This window comes from Mustela nivalis, assembly GCF_964662115.1.
Source record: "Mustela nivalis genome assembly, chromosome: 2".
NCBI classification, from domain to species: Eukaryota; Metazoa; Chordata; class Mammalia; order Carnivora; family Mustelidae; genus Mustela; species Mustela nivalis.
In genome coordinates, this window is record NC_139021.1 from 15,791,857 (window position 1) to 15,816,319 (window position 24,463).

Here is a 24,463-nt window from a genome sequence, read left to right on the forward strand (position 1 = left end):
GATAACTGAATGGTTATGAAAAATGTATTTATGTAATACGGATATCATAGAAATATATGACATATAATATTCTTATATATTATATTGTATATATATAGTCAAATATATATATTTCTATGATATCCGTATTACATGAATACATTTTCAAAAATATATATAGTCAAATATATATAAATATATTTGATATATATAATATAAATATAATATATATAAATATATATATAAATATATTTGACTATATATTATAGTCCATTATTCAGCCATAAAAAAGAAAATCCTGCTACTTGCAACCACGTGAATGAAACTAGAGGGCATTTTGCTCAGGGAAGTAAGTCAGATAAAGTCAAATATTCTGTGATCTCCCAGGTGGAATCTAAGCAAGCAAACAAAAAGTCTGAACTCATAGAAATGGAGAAAAGAGAGATGGCTGATGAGGGCTGGGGGCTGAAGGAGATGTGGGTTAGACGGCATCAACTTTCAGTTACAGGATAAACAGGCTCTGAGAATCTAGTGTACAGTATGGTGACCAGAGTTAATATACTGTTTTATACACTTAAAAATAGCAGAGTAGATCTTAAGCATTTTCACCAAAAGAAAAAGTAACTATGTGACGTGATGGGTGTGTTAGTCAACTTGACTGTGGTGAACATTGCCCTGGGTGTCTGGCTGGCTCAGTTGGTTAAGTGTCTGACTCATGGTTTTTGGCTCAGGTCTTGATTCTGGGGTTGTGAGATCGAGCCCCATGTCAGGTTCCGTGCTGGGCATGGAGTCTGTTTTAAGATTCTCTCTCCTTCTCTCTCTGCCCCTCTTCCCCGCTTCTGCTTTCTCTCTCTCAAAACAAATTTTCCCCGTATATATGTATATCAAAGCATTACATTGTTAACTTAAAATAAATTACAGTTTTGTCAATTTTAATACCCCAATAAAGTGGGTGGGGCTAAACCCTCATGCTTCTGTGGTATTTGAACATTTAATGAAACAATGAACGTTCAGCAAGAAACCACTAAATGTCAGCAGTTTATTTTAATTAAAACCCTCAAGAAGCCTCTCTCAGATCCTTATCTACTTAACATAAGCAAAGTAATAGTGTTCCTAACCCTTAATAAACAATTTATGCAAACTGCTGAACCCAAGGGCATTCTAACTATCTTGTCGTTCCTTGGGAACAGGAGGCTATACAGGAAACTAACCAACCAGGTCCCAACCATTTACAAACACACAGAGTTGGCAGGAAACATCAGTTCCTGGATTTGTCTTTATTTTTCTTATGAAAATTTGGGCATTTTCCTATTCCTGTTTTTTTGGCTGCCCTTCGTATTCCAGGATACTTCAACCATAATTGATATTGGTTATACGACCACACCCAAATTTCTTTTAGTTCTCCGGGTTATGTTTTGGCAAATACAATTAAGTCACAAATCCTATGAACTGTTAAAGATGTATTGGCAAAAAAAAAACCAAACACTTTTTTTTCCAGGCATTCCGAAGAATGTCCTGCGAACAAAATGTAGTGGTCTGAATAGTGTCCTCCCTCAGATTCACATTTACCTGAAGGTAACCTCATTTGGGAATAAAGTCTTAGCAGGTGTAATTAGTTAAAGGTTAAGTTATAGCAGACCAAGGTGGGTGCTCAATCCAATGACTGGTGTCCTTCTAAGAAGAGAAGAGGACACAAGACACACACAGAGAGGAAGGTCATGTGATGATGGAGTGAAAGACTGGAGGGAAGGGGCTATAGCCCAAGGAACACCAGGGTTTGCTGGAGCCATCAGAAGCTAGGAGAAGAGGAAGGATTCTTCCTTACAGCCTTCAAGGGGAGCGTGGCCCAGCTTGATTTAGACCGCCAGCCTCCAGAACTATGACAAAATATATCTCTATTGTTTTAAGTCACCAAGTTTGTGACAATTTGTTCTGACAGTCCTAGGAAACAAATACCTACAATCTTCTGTGAAATAAAGACTATCTTCAACACTGCTCACTTATTCATTTGCGCATTTACTCAACTGTTATTTTGTGTACCTTCGTATGGGGGGGGTGCATTGACCTAGTGCTCGGGAACGTGTGGATTGCAGAGCAAGAGTTTGGGGAGCAGAGGGAGAGGGACAACCAGTTTCCAGGCTGAGTATGGAGCTGGAGACAGGGCTCAAGTTCACGACCCTGAGACCATGACCTGAGCCAAAATCAAGAGTCGGGTGCTTAACCAACTGAACCACCTAGGCGCCCTGTCATTTGTAAGCATCTATATACTCCTAGTAACTTATTACTTCAATTGCTACCCTTGCAGTCCAGTTATCAGGAAATCTCCTATTTACACGTGCCAAAGAAGAGTTCCTTGAGGATGATTCTTGGGTTACCAGCATGAGAATCACTTGAAGCCAGTCCTAAAGATGCAGGCTTCAGGGCCCTGCCCCAAGCTGTAGAATCAGAAACTTAGGTCAGGAGGGCACCTCTCCCCCATACTAGTTCAACTAAATAGCTTTTATCTTTCCTCATAGCAAGAAATCTGGAGGTAGGTAGAATAGGGTGGAATAGCAGCTTCACGATGCCTTCAGGGACCAGAGATCCTTCTGGCTTTCTCATTTTTCTTCATTCTTACGCTCTTCAAAACGTCTGCTCCATCTGTGAGCACTGAGCCCCGCTGTAGGAAGAAGAAAGGGAGAAAGTCAAAGGCCACAGTGCTGAGTCTGCCACCTTTAGGATGCTTCCTTACATGCTCCACCCACCAGATTTCTCACTTATTTCTCATAAACTGTTTTTTCTTCCCGAGTTTCTTCAGTCACATTGGGTGACTTAAACAAAATTTATGTGCCATCTGATACAGAGTGTTCAGTGTATGCAGAGGAAATACTTAAGACAGTTATATTAAGAAAATGGGAAGGCAAAGGGACCTAAATGGAATATGAATTTAAAATAATTTCTAACTGCATCAGAAACAAAATACTTAGGGATCAATATACTGGAAAATGTATAAGAACTACACACTGAAAACTATAAGACATTGCTGAGAGAAATTAAAGACCTAGAAATATTGGGAGATGCTCATGAATTAGAAGGTGCAATATTGCTAAAATTCCAGTTCTTCCCAACTTTTTCTTTAGGTTCTGTGTAATCCCAGTCAAAATCCCAGTGGGCTCTTTGGTCGAAATTGACAGATTGGTCCTAAAATTCATATGTAAATGCAGAGTACTTAGAATAGCCAAGGCAATATTGGACTTGATTGGACACTTACTGTAATGCTACAGAATAAAGACAGTTTGAAATTGATATAAGGATGGGGAAAAGGATTATGAGACTGAATTAAGAGTCCAGAAATTAGTCCAGAAATATACAGGCACATATAAAGCTAGCTGATTTTTTGATAAAGTCACCAAGGATGTTCAGTGGGCAGCAGAAAGACTTTTCAATAAGCAATGCTTCAACAACTGGATGATCATGTGGGAAAAAAATGAACCCTGATCTCTACCTCATGTATACAGAAAAAAATTACTTAAAATGGATCATCAATCTAAACATAAAAGCTAAAGTTATGAAGTTTCTAGAAGAAAGCATAACAATTATCTTTGTAACTTGGCATAGACAAAGATTTCTTGGAACACAGAAAACACTAACCATAGAAGAAAAAACCTATTGGCTAACTGAACATAATATTAAAAAAATAATAATTTTTAAAAGAAAAAAAAAAAGAAGAGACCTGGTAAATTAGACACCCAAAATAAAAATTTTCTGCTTATCAAAAAAAAAAAAAAAACAGATGGGAAGAAAATATTCACAATGCCACATAAAGTTCTCTAGCAAATCAAAAATAAAAAAGACAAAATGCCCTACCACTCAGAAAACTGGCACACACATAAAGAGACATATCACACACATATACAAAGATGTTTAAATGGCAATAAACACATATAAAAGTGCTCAGTATAACTTTCTTTTTCTTGTTTATTTTTAATATTTTATTTATTTATTTGACAGAGAGAGATCACAGTAGACAGAGAGGCAGGCAGAGAGAGAGAGAGAGAGAGAGGGAAGCAGGCTCCCTGCTGAGCAGAGAGCCCGATGTGGGACTCGATCCCAGGACCCTGAGATCATGACCTGAGCCGAAGGCAGCAGCTTAACCCACTGAGCCACCCAGGTGCCCCTCAGTATAACATTCAACATGCAAATGCAAATTGAAATCACAATGAGACACCAATACACACCTACTATATAGCTAAATGAAAAATACCGACAATGCCAAACATTAACAAGGATATGAAACAAAATCCTCATACGTTGTTGGTGCAAATGTAAAATGGTATAATCTCTCTGGAAAACTGGCAGCTTCTTATAAAGTTAAACAGCTATCTATCCTATGCTTAATACAACCACTTTTATGTGTTTATTCAAGAGAAATTAAATCACATTTCCACAAAAACTTAGTACGAGATTGTTCATAGCTACTTTATTTATAATTCCAAAATCTGGAAACCATCCAAATGTCCATCAACAGTAGAATGGATAAACAAACTGTGGTATATTTATACAATGACATACTGCCCCAAAACAAAAAGAACTACTGACGCGCATACAGCAACATGGACAACATCCTGAAGAACAGTATGCAGACTGAAAATGCCAGACAAATAACAGTATCCGTTCACGATTCTGCTTATGAGGCACTAGAACAGGCAGACCTGATTTATGCTGATAGAAGTCTGAACATCAATTGCCTGGCGTGGGGTAGAATTTGGTTAGGAGTGGGTGTGAGGAAACTTCCTGAGGTGACTGAAATGTTCTGTTGTTTACAGGGACATGGGTAGGTTGGGTGGCATGCCTTCATGAAATCTCCCTGAACTTACACTGAGGTACAGTGCTTTTCACTGTATGTAAATCTTTCCTGAAAAAACGCCTTGAATCCTGATGACTCTGCCTTTAAAACAGAAATATAAGGATGACCTAAGGATCTTTTGCCTTTCCCTTCAATGTGTTACGGAAGTCCGTGATTCAGTCACGGTAACTGTTGTCAAGGAAAAGCTTGCAACCATTCTAAACCATGTCGAGGGATGGTTAAAAATGAGTAAAGTGATGGATTTGCCATCACATGAATCTTATCTGTGGGAAACATGTTTTCTACGACTATGGAAGGCTATATTGTGAAGCTGGCATCTCAGGCACAAGGCATCTTACAGGGCTTGGGGAAACAAATCGTGAGTCACATAGTTTAAAATAATGATTAATAAGACTTTCTTAAAGGGCCATTTTCCACTCATGTGTCAAGCATGTGAAATTGCTCTGTACTCCACAGACATCCAGTCTATCCGTGCTTTCTGTGCTGTGACTAGGAAGTGTCTTTGATGATACTCATGAATGTTTGGCTAACACCCATCATCCTTTAGGCTCGAGTGGCTGCTGTCCAAGGTCTGGGCCACACTGCTGTGTGCCCTGGTTATCTTTAGTGTTTATGTTAAATCTCCAGATGCCAAATTTCTCATTCTGATGCTAGGTGCTTGCCAAGCCATCAGGTGTTTACTGATTGTAGAATGGAACTAATTCTTTCTTCATTGTGTAAACCCAGGATTAGTTTTCCTTCACTGGCCAGAGTCTCCTCTATGATGCTCCTCTATTCATACCTTGGATTTTCAATACCCAAACCTCTTTTCCCAGATACAATGCCCTGCTAATCAGGCCCCACCCTATCTACCTAGCTTTATTTCTCAATACTTTAAAACATGGAAGCATGGAGTAGTGGAGAAATTCTAAGTCCAGGAGTCAAGAGAGCTGACTATAGCCCTGGACTTGTAATGGGCATAGCACCTCCCCTGTCACATGAGGAATTTTGATTCATAGGACCCCATTCCTGCTTTCACTCCCTGAGTTTTAATCAGAAAAAATATCACTATATTCCCCAACATTTGTCTAAACATTCCCTTGACTGCATCTTTGTCTCATAAAATATTACCCATCTTTTCTGGTACAGCCAAAGTGGTCTTGGCTCTCTGGCTTTCCCTCTGTTAATCCATGCTTTACCTAACCATGTATGGCAGTGAACAGTACCACACATTGATCACTAATTCTATTTTTATTCTCATGGTATCTACCATCAATATGATATACAACATGATATCAATATGAAAATGTTGTACAAAATATTTACTGGGTATGTGCTTTGGTGAGTGCTGTGAAGTGTGTAAACCTGGCGATTCACAGACCTGTACTCCTGGGGATAAAAATACATGTTTATAAAAAAATAAAAAATTAAAAAAAATGTTTACTGGGTCCCTGCTATGTACACTGACATCATTACTGTGGGATCCATAAAATAGTACTCACTTTTAGTCAACTTGTAGTGTTATGTCTATGTGTTTGTTCCAAGTTCTCCATGCCCCATCAAGGGTATGAGCTCCTTAAGCTAGTGACTGTGCCTTTTACAGGTATTTTTTGTGTCCCTTAGATAAAAATATAGCCTTACTATTTTTCAGGCTTTTCTCATTCCTTCAAGTACACTCCATCTCCCCTTTCTTCTTTCCATTTTCTCACAAGATTTTCCTGTGGGAATTCCCTCTACCTACCTTTTTTATCCCTTCCAGTTCTTTCCTCACCAGCCACCTGTCCTGCTCACACTCCTTTGCACTTTGACCCTCACTCACCTGGTCTGGTGGACTTTGTGGGGCCACTATCTGTTACCAATGGCTTCTGAATGGGATAATAGTGCTTATATTATTTCCCCCACCAAGTGGTTATGGGTACAACTGAGACCTTGTCTCTTGGGCTATTAATTTGTTTGAGTCACAGAGCCCTTTGAGAATCATCTTCTTAAAAAAAAAAAAGTGTTCAGAGGCTAACTGAACATAATGATAATGATAAAAAATTGTGCAGATAGTCTAGACTTAGCCTACCATTCAGAGGAGTCACTCCTGAACTTCAGAACTCCTTCCACAGATCCACTAGACATCTCACAGACCCCAGGTTATAAATGCCTACTGCACATGAAAATTCATTATAAATCAGAAAGACTAACTGTGGCTGAGACTATTATTAGTATTGTTTTCTGGGAGCCAGAACAATGCAAACTAAAGTCTCTTAGTCCCCTTTCCTGCCATCAGAATGCTACCCATAAGAATGCCCTATGCCTTCTCTCTCTCTCTATGTCCCAATCCAGCTTCAGGATCTTGCTTGGGGAATTAGCAGTGGTATGAATCAGAGTTTTGCTTTGTAGGGAAACCTGGCCTAGTGACAATCCTTAAGAGCCTTATCATATATTAAAATATATTTAATGATATTTAAAATAAAGTAGCAGCCTGGTTACTTTATTTATTATGGGATCAACTGGAGTTTATGCACCAGCTTGGAAACTTCACATATATGTAACATGATAGCTACTTATAAGGATACATTGTAATATGTCATGATTATTAACATATTTCTGTTACATTTCTATTTACATAGTTATTTCTAAAGAAACCCATACATATTTCTATAGAAAACTATGTTAAGAAAAGGGAAACCTTTGTAATATAATCTGTTTGTAATTTGGGGGTTTCTTATCCTGCTTTTAAAGTTTTGATTACATGCCACTGAACTTTATATGTTCCAGATAATTTGAAATCCACAAATGGGAGGAATGAAAAACACATGATCCCTGCCCTCAAGGATTTTATAGAAAAGTAAGAATTTGATAAATACTTATTGATTTATAACACACTAACCTTTGACACCTGGATAGCCCAGCTACTTAATATGTCACACTTCCTTGATATCAAATGGAAACCCAAAGGATAATGATTTCAAAGGTACCTAATTAACAACAAGGGACCATTTAAGACGCTGGCAGAATATGGGGTTCAGTAAGCACAATTTAATCATTAAGATGATAACATTTATTGTGTATCCTTTCTAGGAAAATACCTTATCACTTAATTTTTATCTTAATCACTGTATCAATTATAAATCATGTTTGAACTTATGTGTCTAAATGAAGGTTACTCAAGAGGAAGGGAGCAATGTTGCAAATAGAAACAGTAAATTATCTAGCCAAAGCTATTCAGAAAATACTAGTCAAAACTGGAACTAGGCGTCCAAACACACTGTCAGTACTTAAATAGTTCAAGGTCAAAGTCAGATTAAGCAACTGGTGTTAGATATTTTTAGCAGCAGTTCCAATTAAGATTTAACAGCACTGGTTGGGTCTGGAAAGTGTCCTGATGTCACACACTGATTATCATCTTGAAATTCATTAGGAAATCTGTAATCATAAGGGCTTGGAGAGACGGGCAATGGAAAGAACATTTTGTTGGTTCTACTATGAGCCTGGTGTTCTGTAAACTTTACATAAATTATCTTATTTAATTCTCACAACAGCTCTGGGGTGTGGATTTCATATTCTCATTTTGTAGATGAAGAAGCAGAGTGGCAATAATTTGCTGTAGGTCATAATAGCTGGTAAGTGGCAGAACAGAAAAAAATTTTTAAATGCATAAAATAGACTGCAGGGGAAATTACCAAGGAAACCAGTTATGATAATTGAGAGTAAAATGTTGCAATAGTTTCCTATTGTTGCTGTAACAAATTACTCTAAACAACAGCTTAAAACAACACAAATTTATTATCTTACAGGCCTGGAGGTCAGAAATCCAAAACAGGTCTTCTGGCATTAAAATCAAGGTGTTGACAGGGCCTCAGGCCTTCTGGAGGCTCTAGGGGAGAATCTGCTTCCTTATCTTTTTCAGCTTCTAGATGCTGTGCACAATTGTGGGCTTGTGACACCAGCCAGCAATCACATCATTGATTCTAGAATCACATCTCCTTTTCTCTGTCTCCCTTGACTCCTTTTTTCCCCTTTGTGGGATGTTTGTGATTAGATTGGGCCTACCTCGGTAATCCAGGTTAATCTGACGATGCGTGGATCCTTAATCACACTGGCTCAGTTCTTTCTGCCACGTGAGGTAATATCCTAGGGATTCACATGTGGACATCTCGGGGAGTCATTTTTATGTCTACCACAATTACTTCTTAGTAAGCTTGCAGACCTGCTATTCTAAATGCTTAACATATAATCTTGGAACTTTATTTATTTATTTTATTTGAGAGAGAGAGAGAGCACATGAGTGCTCATCAGTGGGTTTGGAGGGGGCAGAGGGAGGGGGAAAGAGAGAAGCTTAAGCAGGCTCCATGCCCAGCCCAGAGCTCTCCTGGGGCTTCATCTCACGACCCTGAGATCAGACCTTGAGCTGAAATCAAGAGTTGGGCGCTTAACCAGACTGAGCCACCCAGGTGCCTGGAATTGGAATTTTGTAATGAAAGCGACCGTTTGGTTCGCTTAGCCTAATCTTTTAAACAACAAGATAATTGATTTACTTGCATTTGTTCCTCCCTGATGACTGCCACACTGATGGTTTCTTTTTTTTTTTTATAAAAGACTGTCTATTTACTTAAATATTGTCAATATTACAAATCTGCATTGGAGATGCTCAGGATATTTGCTGGGGGTAATAGGAGTGCTTCATCTGAGCTCTTATTAGACCTGGCTAATTTGCCCATTAGGAAAATGAGTGTGCAGTATGTATGTGCCTACAGCCTAAGCCTAAGGGATGCAGGGTGAAGGAGACAGAGAATGTCCCTGCCATCGAGGAGCCTGTGCTCTTTTCCACTGTGTTTATCAGTTAAGGAAACCTATAGGATAAAGATAAGGGGAATGTAAGTATTTGCATAACCATTTGGATTTGCATCAAATAGCCAGGAACCCAAACATGCCAAAGATGTGAGCCACCGTGATGGTTGCTATAAGCTCAAAATAGATTCCTAATGTACTAACTACATGGCTAAAATTAGAAAATAAAATTTGCTATTTTTATAGTACACTTATAGTTTACAATATACACTTAGACTTAATTTTATTTTTCATTAATTCAGTACCTTATTCTGATAGTAATAGGAAGCCAGTGATGAGTTTTAAGGAAGTAAATGCGATACTTAAATTTGTGTTTTATGAAGGGCTATGGCTGCTGAATGGATCTGGTATTAGGAGACTGGTTAGGAGACTGTTGTATGCAGGGTAGGAGATGACCGTCTAGACCAGAGCAATGCCAGTGCAATGGACAGAAGTGGGCTTGAATGAGAGTTGCTTGGCTTTGGGACAACAGGAAACAGATTTGGAGAAATTGTAAACAAGATTGTCCAGGTTGTTGGCTTGATAATGGTAATAAGACTGGGTTGGTGGTAATAAGACTATTCAATGAGTCAGAAACACTGAAAGAGGATGAGAGAAAAAGGTGTCAACAGATGCTTTTTCTTTTTTTTAATATTTTAATTTTTTAAAAATTAGAATTTAAATTCCAGTTAACATATAGAGTAATACTAGTTTCAGGCATATTAATATAGTGATTTAACACTTCTGGACAGAAAAAAAGAGACCTTTCTTTATCATCTCAACTACCTTGTAAGGTATATATTGCTTTAGAAGTTTTGAAAGGGAGGAAAGAAAAACTCAGAAACATTAATTTGCTCAAGGTCACACAAAGAGTAAATGGTAGGGCTATGACTGACACCAATCCCTGCTGTCCTTCTGCTTCTGCTGTCCTATCTCTTGGTTAACTTGATATCCATTGCCTGAATTCCTCTGTGGTGGAGAAGGGGGATTTCAGAGAAAGCAAGGGGCAGGGGCATCTGGGAGACCAGAGCTGGGGAGGGAATTTCTTACTCTGGGATTCAGAGGACCCTGAGGATTGTGCAGAGCACTGGGCTCAGTGAGAGGAATGGTTCAACACACTACGAAGGTCAAGACTGTTGGGTGGTAGGCATGCACCAAACTTGCAGTCAGAGACTGGAATCTGGAAATCAAAAAGAACAAGAACAAGGAAGATGTAATGTGAAGAGATGGGAATTGGTTCAGGGATGCTGCCCAAAGAGGCCAGAGCTCTCTGAACCTGTTTTTGCATCCAAGGAGAGGTCATCAAAGGTCATGAAAGGTCATGAGCTCCCGTATCACTCATGGGCCTCACTATCCCTTCAGTCATTCCAGCTGCTTAACCAGTGTGGGCTTGGGGAAGACATGTTCCCCAGCAATTTCTCACTGTGGGATGGTCATCAGACTTGTTCTGGGTGAAGACTATTCTATTTTGAATATTAGAGCCAATGAGAGCGTAGGAAAAACTGCAAATCCAGTGTTTTCCAAGATTTCAAAAAAGACAGCATTTCTAGAATAAGGGAGTAATTCATTATTTTGAGTATTTCTGACATCTCTGTTGTCAGGCACTGTGATAGGAGGGCGGATACAGCAGTGAGCAAGGTTAACAAAGTTCCTATTCCCACAGAGCTTATCTTTACCAGGGTGAAATACACTATAAATAAATACACAATTAAATGAACAAGGTTATTTCAGAAAACAAAAATTGATAAACAATAAAGTAATATAGTTGAGAGTAAATGAGAGAAAGACAATACTATATAAGATGGTCAGAAAAGGTTTTTACAGGAAAAAGACAGTCATGGAAAGTTGCATTTGCAGAAGGAACAGAGGGGCAAAAGCCTTAAGACAGGGACAATATTGGTCTGTCCCAGGATCATAAAGGATGTTTGTGTGGCTAAAGTGTAGAACAAAGAGCAGCATGTAAGGAGATGAGGTTTCAGATATAAACGCAGACCAGATAGGTCATATAAGGACCAGTAGATCTTGGTGAGGAGTTTAGATTCTATTCTAAGTGGAGAAGAAAGCCACAGGAGCAGGCAGAGAAGAGATTAAGCAAGAGAGTTACATTTGTGTTCTAAGATAACCATTTTGTTTGCTTTAAGGAGTATGGATTTGGATGAAGCTCAAGTAGAAATAGGGAAATTATTTATGCTGTTGTGGTTATATAGACCAGAAATGATGGGCATGCACTAAGATGGTGGCCATGGAGATGATGAGAAGTGGTCGGATTTGAGACCCATTTTGGGAGAGAGCCCAAAGATTGGCTGGTGGATTTAGATGTGAGAATAAAAGAGAGAAGATTAAAAGATCACTCCAAAGGGTTTTATTTTTAATCTTATTTAGATATAAGCCATATGTCAATAAAAGTCCATCCATTTAAAGCCTTCAATTTCATGGTTTTTAGTATAACTACAGAGTTGTGCAACCTTCACCACAATATAATTTTAGACCATTTTTATCACTCCAAAAACAGACCTCACACCAATTGGCAGTCGACTCCCCTCTCTCCCCAGCCCCACTGAAATAGGCTCCTAGGCTCATGGAACAAATCACCAAGCGCTTGGTAGTTTATAACAACAAAAATTTATTCCTTCTCCGTTTTGGAGGCCAGAAGTCTAAAATCAAGTTATTGGCAGGACTGTGTGAGTTCCAAAGGCTCCAGAGGAAAATATTTCTTTGCCTCTTTTGGCTTCTGGCAGCTCTAGGTGTTCCATGACGTGTGGCTGCTTCACTCTAATCTTGGTCTTTATCCTCACATGCTGTCCACTCTCTCCCATGTCCTCTCTTCCTTTCTGATATAAGGACACTTGTCATGGGATTTAGGGTCCACTTGGGAAGTCAGGGATGATCTCATTTCAAGATACTTTATTTAATAACAACTGCAAAGACCCTCTTTCCAAATAATGTTACATTTATAAACTCCTGAGGCCATCATTCAACCTAGTACACATGGATAATCACTACTAGTCTATTTTCCGCCTCTACAGATTTACCTGTGATACACATTTCACTTCTAGGATTTTGACCCAAGGATTTGGGTACATGCTGGTGCTGCTTATCTAGGGTCTCATCAAGAATAAATGGTAAAATCACATGTCCTTTGCTTATGTCACATTTGAAATGTGTATTGTATATCCAAGTGGAAATGTCAAGTGAGCAGCTAGATGCATGAATTTGGACGTGTTAGTCTGGATATGGAGATCTGGGTGTCAGAGACGTACTCACAGCATTTATAGTTGTGGGACTGACTGAGAACAGTAGACTGAAATGAGAAAGAGGACGGCTAGAAGTAGTGCCTGGAACACAGGGAGGTAATGCAGAAGAAACTTTAGGGAAGACTCAGAAGAAGGAAGCCAGTAAGTGGGTAAGAAAAACAGCAAATTCAATGTTTTCCAAGATTTTAAAAAAGACCGCACTTCTAGAATTGAGGGTGTCATTTGCTATTTCACATAACTTTGAAATTTAGAAGAAAATTGGAACAGTTAAATAAACATTGGGTTTAGCAACATAGATCCTATTATTCATCAGATAAGAGCAATTTCAGCAGAGTGGGGCAGGGATGAAGGACTAACTGAGTGCATTAAAGAGTAAATGGGAAATGAGGATGTGGAGATGAAAACCATGAATACCTCTTCCAGAAGTTCTGCCCTGACGTGAGACAGAAAAATGGGCTGTAGCTGTAGATGAATGTGTTTAAGTGAGAATTTGTTCTGTTTTTGAGGTGAAACATAATAGAAGATGATTTATGCTTGGGCTAAGTATCCAGAGAAAGAACTTAAAGATGCAAGAAAAATTTAGTTAATTAAAGATGTTAATTTTAGAAATGGTCTTCCTGAGCAGGCAATATCCACAAAATATGCCTGATATGAACAGGAAACTATTGTAGCATTATTTACAATAGTCAAAATATGGGAAGCAGCCCACGTATCCATTGATAGATGAAGGGATAAGTGTGTGGTATATACGTATGTGTGTGTGTGTGTGTGTGTGTGTGTGTGTGTGTATTTATGTACATATAAATATATATTTATTTATATATTCACAGACAATAAAATATCATGCATCACTTAAAAAACTATGTGATTTTGCCATTTACAGCAACATGGTTGGACCTGGAGCATATAATGCTAAGTGAAATACAACAAAGAAAGAAAAATACCATAATATTTCACTTATATGTGGAATCTAAAAAAAAAATGAATAAACAAACAGAAAGCAGAATCAGACCTATGACTTCAAAGAACTGATGGTTTCCAGATGGCAGATGGACAAAATACGTGAAGGGCAATGGGAGATAAAAGCTTCCAGTTATGGAATGAATAAGTCACAGGAATAAGAAGGTACAGCATGGGGAATATACCAGTGGTAGTGAATAGTGTTGCATGGTAACAGAGGGTAGCTACACTTGTGGTGAGCACAGCATAATGCATGGAGTTGTTGAATCATTATGTTGTACACATGAAACTAATGTAACATTGTGTGTCAATTATACTTAAATAAAAAAAAAAAAGAAAAAAGAAAAAGAAAGAGCAGGAACACTCCATCTGTTGTAAAGGGAGAGAAGCCCCAGTAGTGGGGACAGGTGAAGAAGGCTGTGATGTTTTCCAAATACATGCTGCTTCCCAGGAGCTGGTGTGGGTATCTGACCAATATTTGAGTTTAGCCGGAGTTATTCTGCCAAACAAGAAGAATAGAGAGATAGGGGGCAAGCAAGTTCATGGTGTTTCCAAAGGAGTGATTAAAATGTGAAGGGATTTAAACTGGGTTCAAAAGGAAGGGAGAGCACCAGAAGATGGATGAATAATGAGAAAGTGGTGGAGTCAGTGGTTAGAGGTTGTGATAGGATCAAACTGTTGCAGTGCTCTGAAGGGTAGAGAGTGATGATCGAGGGAAGAAGTGCTGTAGTTGAATTTTAGGGTGTTGACTTATTTGTGGTGACAAGGCCAGGTATAACCACTGGAGTAAGTGGCTGAAAAGCAGACAAGCAAAAGATCACTGGAGAAAGAGGAGGTCATGAAACCAAGAGCTTAGGGTGTCCAGGACAGTGCTGCAGAGAGAAGGTTGTCAATAAACAGTTGCAAATGAAGAAGACTGAAATATATGAATCTTCTAACATTTATAGTATTTTGGTTTGTGTTGATAAACCCTGTATTTAGTGTATTATCTCTTTTTAATAAACATATAATGTATTTTTATCCCCATTTATTGTTTTCCTACCCCTAAAGCCCCCACGATGCATCTCCACTTCCTCATATCAGGGAGATCATATGATAGTTGTCTTTCTCCGATTGACTTATTTCGCTAAGCATGATACCCTCTAGTTCCATCCACGTCGTCACAAATGGCAAGATTTCATTTCTTTTGATGGCTGCATAGTATTCCATAGTATTCCATTATATATATATATATATATATATATATATATATAATACATATATATTAGTGTATTATCTTTTTTGTGTATATTATTTTATATAATTTTTACTCAAATGATGTGTTTTCCAGTGTTTCAGGGACAATATTAATTAAAAAAATAATTTGGGTCAGTTAAAAGGGTAATGATGAAAGTGAAGCTAATCAGGCAAAAGATAATTTACTAAGAGAAGTTGCCACTGGGGCTATCAAGACGAAGGATAGACTTATGATTTTGAAACACCTTGAAACTCATACAAAGAGAAGGCTGTGGTGACTTGGCTCTAAGGTCAACATGTTGTGTCTGAACTTGGCTGGGTCTTTGAGGGGGGGAAAAGCTTGAACTTTGGATTCACAGAGACCACAGGTTCTAATGCCATCCATTATTTATTAGCTACGTGACCTTGAACAAGTTCCTTAACCTGTCTTTACCTCTAGTTTCACATCTAAAAAATAAGGACTAAAAATAGTTCCTACCTAATGGGTTTATTAATGAAGATAAAGAGAGGTAATCTCTGCTAAAAGTTCAGAACAGTACCAGGAGCACAGTTAGTACTCAATGATGGTAAACTATAATCTTCATGTTATTATGATCTTTAAGCTGGAGATTTAAAAAGAGCTACTTTGTAAAGCCAAGAGGATTAAATGAGATGAAGTCTGCAATTTACTTAGCATAGGGCCTTCCATGTGGTGATACTACAAAGTGGTTGCTATTACAATGAAACTGATCAGCAGACCTAATCTAATTTTATAGTACCTGGGAAGTGAGGAGGTAGAAAGTAGAGTTATCTCTCTCCTGAACCCAGTATGGGTTAATATTAGTCCTTTGAAGTTCTTTTCAAATGGTGGAGCAGAGACTGTCCTGGAAACAGTTCCAGGAAATTGAAGTCCTGATTGGATCTGAAAAGGTGATAAAGATCGTAGTAAGCACAACTTCATTTTGCCACTTTCTGTTCTAGGACTGCTTTCCACTTGCAGGTCAAAGAGTCACGAGTCTTTCACCAAATAAGCCTTTCACCATTTTCCCCCTAAGCTTTATTGAAGTGTGATTTAGAAATAAAAATTGTATATATTTAGGTTGTCCAGCATGATTTTTTAAAAAAAGCATTTGTCTTTCTGCATCTGGCTTATTCACTTAGCATAATATCCTCCAGGTTCATCAATGTTGTTGCAAATGGCAGGATTTCCTTCTTTTTTATGGATAAATAATATTTCTACATATATTGCCAAAAGAAAATTCTGAGAACTTGATGTGAAAGTTTGACGGAGCAAGAAACAAACTGCAAACAGGGAAACTTCAGACCCCAAATTCATAAACATTCATAAGCATGACATTACAGTATGGCTTCTAAGGTGAAAATGAAGAAATTGTTTAACCTTTACAGTAAGTGGTTACTACAGTGGGATTTTCCATTTAGCAGGATATTAGTTAAAAGTGATTAACTTATACTATCTTACACCATTTTAGGAAGACGATTTAAGTTTCACTTATGATGATCAGAGGCATACACTTGAAATAACTTATGTTAAGTATTGTTTACAGTCACGAAATAAGGTAGTTTAAGTTTTGCTTATGTGGCTTCTATGGTTTTGTCTGTCTCAGAGATCTCCATCTTATTTTAACAATATACCACATTTTCTTTGTCCATTCATCTGTTGACAGGCACCTAGGTTGTTTCCATATCTTGGCTATTGTACTGCAATGAACATGGAGTGCAGATTTTCTTGAAGACAATGATTTCACTTCATTTAGATACACACCCAGAAGGGGAATTGCTTGATCATATGGCAGTTTTATTTTTTTAATTTTTTGAGGAACCCACATACTTTTTCCACAATAGTTGTATCAGTTCCTATCAACATCATATAAGAGTTCCCTTTTCTCCACACCCTCTCCAACACTTGTTATCTCTTATCTTTTGATACTTGCCATCTTAACAGGTGTGAAGTGAGAGTTCATTGTGGTTTTGATTTGCATTTTCCTGGTGACTGGTGATGTTGAACAACTGAACAACTTTTTCATATGCCTGGTGGCCATTTGTATGTATTTTCAGAGGAAATATCTGTTCATGTCTTTTGCCCATTAAAAAAATCTGATTTTTGTATTTGTTTTTGTTTTTGCTGTTGAGTTGTATATGTTCTTCATATATTTTGTATACTAATCCTTTATCAGATATGTCAGATATGTCATTTGCAAATATCTTCTCCCATTCAGTACCTCGTCCTTTAATTTTGTTGATTGTTTCCTTTGCTGTGCAAGTTTTATATTAATATAGTCCTAATGGCTTTTTTTTTCTTTTGTTTTGCTTGCCATAGAAGACATATCTAGAAAAATGTTCCTATGGCCAATGTCAGAGAAATTACTACCTGGGCTGTCTTTAAGGGTTTTCCTGATTTCAGTTCTCACATTCAGGTCCTTAATCCATTTTCAGTTTATTTTTGTATATGGTGTAAGAAAGTGATCCAATTTCATCCTCTTGCATGCAGCTGTCCAGTTTTCCCAACACCATTTGTTGAAGAGACTGTTTTTTTTTTTTCCATTGCATAATCTTGCCTCCTTCATTGAAGATTAATTGACCATATAACCATGGATTTATTTCTGGGCTCTCAATTATGTTGCATTAATCTTTCTGGGCTCTGTATTCTTTTTTTTTTTTTTATTGTGTTATGTTAGTCACCGTAAAATATATCATTAGGTTTTTTATTTTTTGCAATGTTGAAAATTTATTCTGATTTTTCTGTAGACACAATTTTATCATAGATTCCCTAACAAAAGCCCATGCCCAAACTCTATAAATGATACCACACACCATATTGAACAAACATGAGTGGGGCGCCTGGGTGGCTCAGTGGGTAAAGCCGCTGCCTTCGGCTCAGGTCATGATCTCAGGGTCCTGGGATCGAGTCCCGCATCAGGCTCTCTGCTCAGCAGGGAGCCTGCTTCCTCCTCTCTCTCTGCCTGCCTCTCCATCTACTTGTGATTTCTCTCTGTCAAATAAATAAAATCTTAAAAAAAAAAACATGAGTTTTATATCTATCATTTGAACAGTGTAATACTTTCTAAAGTATACATAGAACAATTAGGAAAATACAACCACTAATCATGAAAAGAAAACTGTATTTAACACATCATTAGTTTTGGGTACAGTGTTCCAAGATTCATTGTTTATGTACGACACCCAGTGCTCCATGCAATACGTGCCTTCCTTAATACACACCACCAAGCTCACCCATTCCCTCACTTCCCTCCCTTCTAAAACCCTCAGTTTGTTTCTCAGAGTTCACAGTCTCTCATGGTTCATCTCACCCTCCAGTTTCCCCCAATTCACTTTTCTTTTCCTTCTCTTAATGTCCTCCATACTATTCCTTATGTTCCACAAGTAAGTGAAACCATATGATAATTGACTTTCTCTGCTTGACTTATTTCATTCAGCATAATCTCCTCCAGTCCCAACCATGTTGATGCAGAAGTTGGGTATTCATCTACAAAGAACTTCTCAAACTCCACACCCAAAAAACAGACAATCATGTGAAAAAATGGGCAAAAGACATGATCAGACACTTCTCCAATGAAGACATACAAATGGCTAACAGACACATGAAAAAATGTTCATCATCATTAGCCATCAGGGAGATTCAAATCAAAATCACATTGAGATACCACCTTACACCAGTTAGAATGGCAAAGATTAACAAGGTAGGAAACAACAAATGTTGGAAAGGATGTGGAGAAAGGGGAGCACTCTTACAATGTTGGTGGGAAGGAAAGTTGGTGCAGCCACTTTGGAAAACATTGTGGAGATTCCTCAAAAAATTAAAAATAGAGCTACCCTATGACCCTGCAATTGCACTACTGGATATTTACTCCAAAGATACAGATGTAGTGAAAAGAAGGTCCATATGTACCCTAATGTTCATAGCAGCAATGCCCACAGTTGTCAAACTGTGGAAAGGGCTGAGATGCCCTTCAACAGACGAATGGATATGTTACATTGATCTATGTGTCTGTTTTTGTGCTAGTGCCATACTATTTTGATTACTACAGCTTCATAGTATATCTTGAAATCTGGGATTCTGATACCTCCAGCTTCATTCTTTTTCAAGAGTTCTTTGTCTATTTGGAGTCTTTTGTGGCTCCACACAAATTTTAGGATTATTTGTTATAGATCTGTGAAAAATGCTATTGGTATCTTCATAGGAATTGCATTAAGTATGTAGATTGCTTTGGGTAGTATGGACATTTTAACAGTATTTGTTCTTCCAACCCATGATTATGGAATAACTTGCCATTTGCTTGTGTCATCTTCAATTTTTTTCAACATGTCTTATAGTTTTCAGAGTACAGGACTTTCACTTCTCGGTTATGTTTATTCCTAGGCATTTTATTATTTTTCATGTAATTGTAGATGGGATTTCTTTGATGGCTTTTCTTAATTTCTGTTTCTGCTACTTCATTATTAATGTATAGAAATGCAATGGATTTCGGTATATTGATTTTGTAACCTGCGACCTCACTGAATTCATGTATCAGTTCTAATTGTATGTGTGTGTGTGTAGTATTTAGGTTATTTTATATATATTTTCATGTTATCTGCAAATAGTGAAAGTTTTACTTCTTCCTTATGAATTTGGATACCTTTTACTTCTTTTTTGTTTGTTTGTTTGTTTGTTTGACTGCTACAGCTAGGACTTCCACTACCATGTTGAATAAAAGTGTAGTGAGAGTGAACATACTTGTCTTGTTCTTGACCTTAGTGGAAAAACTCTGTTTTTCACCACTGAGTTTGATGTAAGCTGTGGTTGTTTCACCTAAGGCCTTTCTTACATTGAGCTATGTTCCTGCTAAACCAACTTTGTTGAGGGCTTTTAATCAAGAATGGATGTCATACTTTGTGAAATAGTTTTTCTGCATCTATTGAAATAATCGTAGAGTTTTTTTCTCCTTTCTCTTGTTGATGTCATACTTTGTATTACAATAATTATTTTTTTTTTAAGATTTTATTTATTTATTTGACAGAGAGAGATCACAAGTAGAGAGAGAGGCAGGCAGAGAGAGAGAGAGGGAAGCAGGCTCCCTGCTGAGCAGAGAGCCCGATGCGGGCCTCGATCCCAGGACCCTGAGATCATGACCTGAGCCGAAGGCAGCGGCTTAACCCACTGAGCCACCCAGGCGCCCTACAATAATTATTTACAAACACCGAACCACCCTTGTATCCCAGGAATAAATTCCACTTGATCATGGTGAATAATTTTTTTAATGTATTGTTGGATTCGGCTTGCTAACATTTTGTTGAGGATTTTTGCATCTATATTCATCAAAGATACTGGCTTGCTGTTCTCTTCTTATGTAGTGTCTTTATGTGGCTGTTATCAGAGTAATGCTGGCCTCATAAATTTGGACCCTTTCCTTCCTCTTCTACTCTGTGGAAAAGTTTGAGAGAATAGGTATTAACTCTTCTTTAATGTTTGGTGGAATTCACCTGTGAAACTGTCTGATTCTGGACTTTTGTTTGTTGGGAGTTTTTTGATTACTGATTCAATTTTGTTGCTGGTAATAGGTCTGTTCAAATTGTCTATTTCTTCTTGGATTCAGCTTTGGAAAGTTATATGTTTCTACAAATTTATCCATTTCTTCTAGGCTGTCTAATTTGTTGGGATATAATTTTTCATGATATTCTCTTATAATCCTCTATTTCTGTGGTGGTGGTAATTATTATTTCTTCTTTTTCACTTCTGATGTTGTTTATTTGAGTCATCTCCCCACAACCCATTCTTTTTATGAGGCTGGCTTAAAGTTTTATCACTTTTGTTGATCTTTTCAAAGAACGAGCTCCTGAAACAGTATGGAGGTTCCTCAAAAAGTTGAAAATAAAGCTACCCTACAACCCAACAATTGTGCTACTGGGTATTTACCCTAAAGATACAAATGTAGTGATCTGAAAGGATGTGTGCACCCCAATATTTATAGCAGCAATGTCCACAATAGCCAAACTATGGAAAGGGCCAGGATGATGTCCATCAACAGATGAATGGATAAAGAAGACATGAGATATATCTATATATCTATATATATATGGACATATATATATATCCATATATATATATATATATATATATATATATATATATATATATAATGGAATACGATGCAGCCATTAAAAAACGACGTGGTTGGAGCTAGAGGGTATTATGCTAAGCGAAATAAGTCAATTAGAGAAAGACAATTGTCACATGATCTCTCTGATATGAGGAATTTGAGAGGTAGGGCAGGGGATTGTGGGGGGGAAAGAGGGAAAAATGAAACAAAATGGGACAGGGGAGGGAGACAAACCATAAGAGACTCCTAATCTCAGGAAACAAACTGAAGGTTGCTGGAAGGGAGGGGTGTAGGATGTATAGGGTGCCTGGGTGATGGACATTTGGGAGGGTATGTGTTATGGAAACTGCTGTGCTGTGAGTTGTGGAAGACTGATGATTCACTGACCTGTACCCCTGAAACAAATAATACATTATATGTTAATTTTTAAAAAGGGGGGGGGGGGAAAGAACCAGTTCCTGGTTTCATTGAGTCCTTCTATTGTTTTTTAGTTTCTATATTGTTTATTTCTGCTTTAATCTTTATTATTTATTTCCTCCTGGTTTTAAATTTTGTTTATTCTTCTTTTTCCTGCTCTCTTAGGTGTAAAGTTAGGTTGTTTATTTGAGACCTTTCTTACTTCTTGAGTAGACCTGTATTGCTATAAACTTCCCGCTTAGAACAGCTTTTGTTGCATCCCAAAGATTTTGGACCATTGTGTTTTCATTTTCATCTATCTTCGTGTATTTTTGGATTTCCTCTTTGGATTTCCTTGGTTGATCTATTCATTGTTTAATAGCACGTTATTTAACCTCCATTTTGGGGCTCTTTCCAGACATTCTCTTGTTGTTGGTTTCTAGTTACATGGTGTTGTGGTCAGAAAAGATGCATTATATGTCTCCAATCTTTTTGAATTTGTTGAGACTTGTTTTGTGGCCTAATATATGATGTATTGTGGAGAATGTTCCATGTGCACTTGAAAAGAATGTGTATTCTGCTGTTTTAGGTGGAATGTTATGAATATATATATTAGATCCATCTGGTCTAATGTGTCATTCAGAGCTACTGTCTCTGCTGATTTTTTCTTTTTAAAAAATTTTTAAATTTTTTAAATAAACATATAATGTATTTATCCCCAGGGGTACAGGTCTGTGAATCGCCAGGTTTACACACTTCACAGCACTCACCATAGTACATACCCTCCCCAATGTCCATAACCCCACCTCCCAGCAACCCTCAGTTTGTTTTGTGAGATAAAGAGTCACTTATGGTTTGCTTCCCTCCCGATCCGATCTTCTTTCATTTATTCTTTTACTACCCCCCAAACCCCCCACATTGCATCTCCACTTCGTCATATCAGGGAGATCATATGACAGTTTCTCTGATTGACTTATTTCACCAAGCATGATAGCCTCTAGTTTCATCCACGTCGTCGCAAATGGCAAGATTTCATTTCTTTTGATAGCTGCATAGTATTCCATTGTGTATATATACCACATCTTTATCCATTCATCTGTTGATGGAAAGAACTCTAGGTTCTTTTCATAGTTTAGCTATTGTAGACATTGCTGCTATAAACATTTGGGTGCACGTGCCCCTTTGGATCACTACGTTTGTATCTTTAGGGTAAATAACCAGTAGTGCAATTGCTGGGTCATAGGGTAGCTCTATTTTCAACTTTTTGAGGAACCTCCATGTTGTTTTCCAGAGTGGTTGCACGAGCTTGCATTCCCACCAACAGTATAGGAGGGTTCCCCTTTCTCTGCATCCTCACCAGCGTCTGTCTTTTTCTGACTTGTTAATTTTAGCCATTCTGACTGGTGTGAGGTGATATCTCATTGTGGTTTTATTTGTATTTTCCTGATGCCAAGTGATGTGGAGTACTTTTTCGTGTGTCTTTGGCCATCTGGATGTCTTCTTTTCTGCTGATTTTCTGTTTGAATGATCTATCCACTGATGTACGTGGGGTGTTAAAGTCTACTATTATTGTATTACTATTGATTACTTCTTTTATGTTTGTTATTGGCTGCTGTATGTATTTGGGTACTCCTGTGTTGGGAACGTAAATATTTACACTTATTATATCTTCTGGTTGGATCATCCCCTTTATGATTATATAGTATCTTTCTTTGTCTCTTGTTTTAAAATCTATTTTGTCCAACATAAACATTGCTACCCCAGATTTATTTTCACCCCCATTTGTATGATAAATGCTTTTCCATCTCTTCATTCTCAATCTGCGTGCTGTATCTTTAAGTCTGAGTTTTTTTGTAGGCAGTATATAGAAGGGTCTTAAAAAAAAAAGATTTATTTATTTATCTTAAAGAGAGAGAAAGCATGAGCAGCAGGGGCAGAGGGAGGGAAAAATCTCAAGCACATTCTGTGCTGAGCATGGAGTCTGACACAGGGCTTGATCCCAAGACTCTAAGATCACTATCAGAGCTAAAACCAAGAGTTGATTGCTTAACTGACTACACCATCCAGGCACCCTAATAGGTCTTTCTTTTTTTATCCTAATAGGTCTTTCTTTTTTTATCCTTTCTATCATCTTATGTCTTTTCATTGAAGTGCTGAGTCTGTTTACATTCAAAATAACTCTTTTTAAAAAAATTTTATAAACATATAATGTATTTTTATCCCCAGGGGTACAGGTCTGTGAATTGCCAGGTTTACACACTTCACAGCACTTACCATAGCACATACCCTCCCCAATGTCCATAAATCCACCCCCCCCCCAAATAACTCTTGATAGGTTATGTACTTATTGCTATTTTTAAGCTTGTGTTATAGTTGTTTTTGTAGTTCTTCTCTGCTCCTTTCTTCTCTTGCTCTCTTTTCTCATGGTTTGCAGATTTTTTGTTTTGTTTTGTTGTGCTTTTTACTTGGATTCCTTTTTCTTTATTTTTTGCATATATGTACTGGTTTTTTATTTGTGGCTACTTTTAGGTTTGTACATAACATCTTACGCATTTAGCAGTCTATATTAGGTTGATGGTAAGTTAAATTTGTTCCCCAGAGTCTCTCAAATTATTTTTGTTTTTGTGATTGAGTTACAGAGTTCCCTATATACTTTGGATATTAACCCCTTATCAGATATATAGTTTGCAAATATTTTCTCTTACTCTGTAGATAGCCCTTTCATTTTGTTGATTGTTTCCTTTGCTGTGCAGAAGCTTTTAACTTTAATGTATTCCCACTTGTTTACTTTTGCTTTTGTTGCCTGTACTTTGGTGTTATATGACCAGTGTCAAGAAGCTTACCCTTATCTTTTCTTCTAGGAGTTTTATAGTTTCATGTCTTACATTTAAGTCTTT

At 37.6% G+C, this 24,463-nt stretch overlaps 1 long non-coding RNA gene across 1 annotated transcript in view; it reads right to left on the reverse strand.

The window, feature by feature from the left end:
- Positions 1-1,237: 1,237 nt before the first annotated feature.
- LOC309860142 overlaps positions 1,238-24,463 on the reverse strand; it is a 33,380-nt gene continuing 10,154 nt past the window's right edge. Inside the window, exons 2-3 of the long non-coding RNA XR_014309187.1 lie at positions 15,831-15,973; positions 1,238-2,638 (exon numbers count right to left, since the gene is read on the reverse strand). This is a non-coding gene — a long non-coding RNA (uncharacterized lncRNA). The remainder of the gene's footprint in view (positions 2,639-15,830; positions 15,974-24,463) is intronic.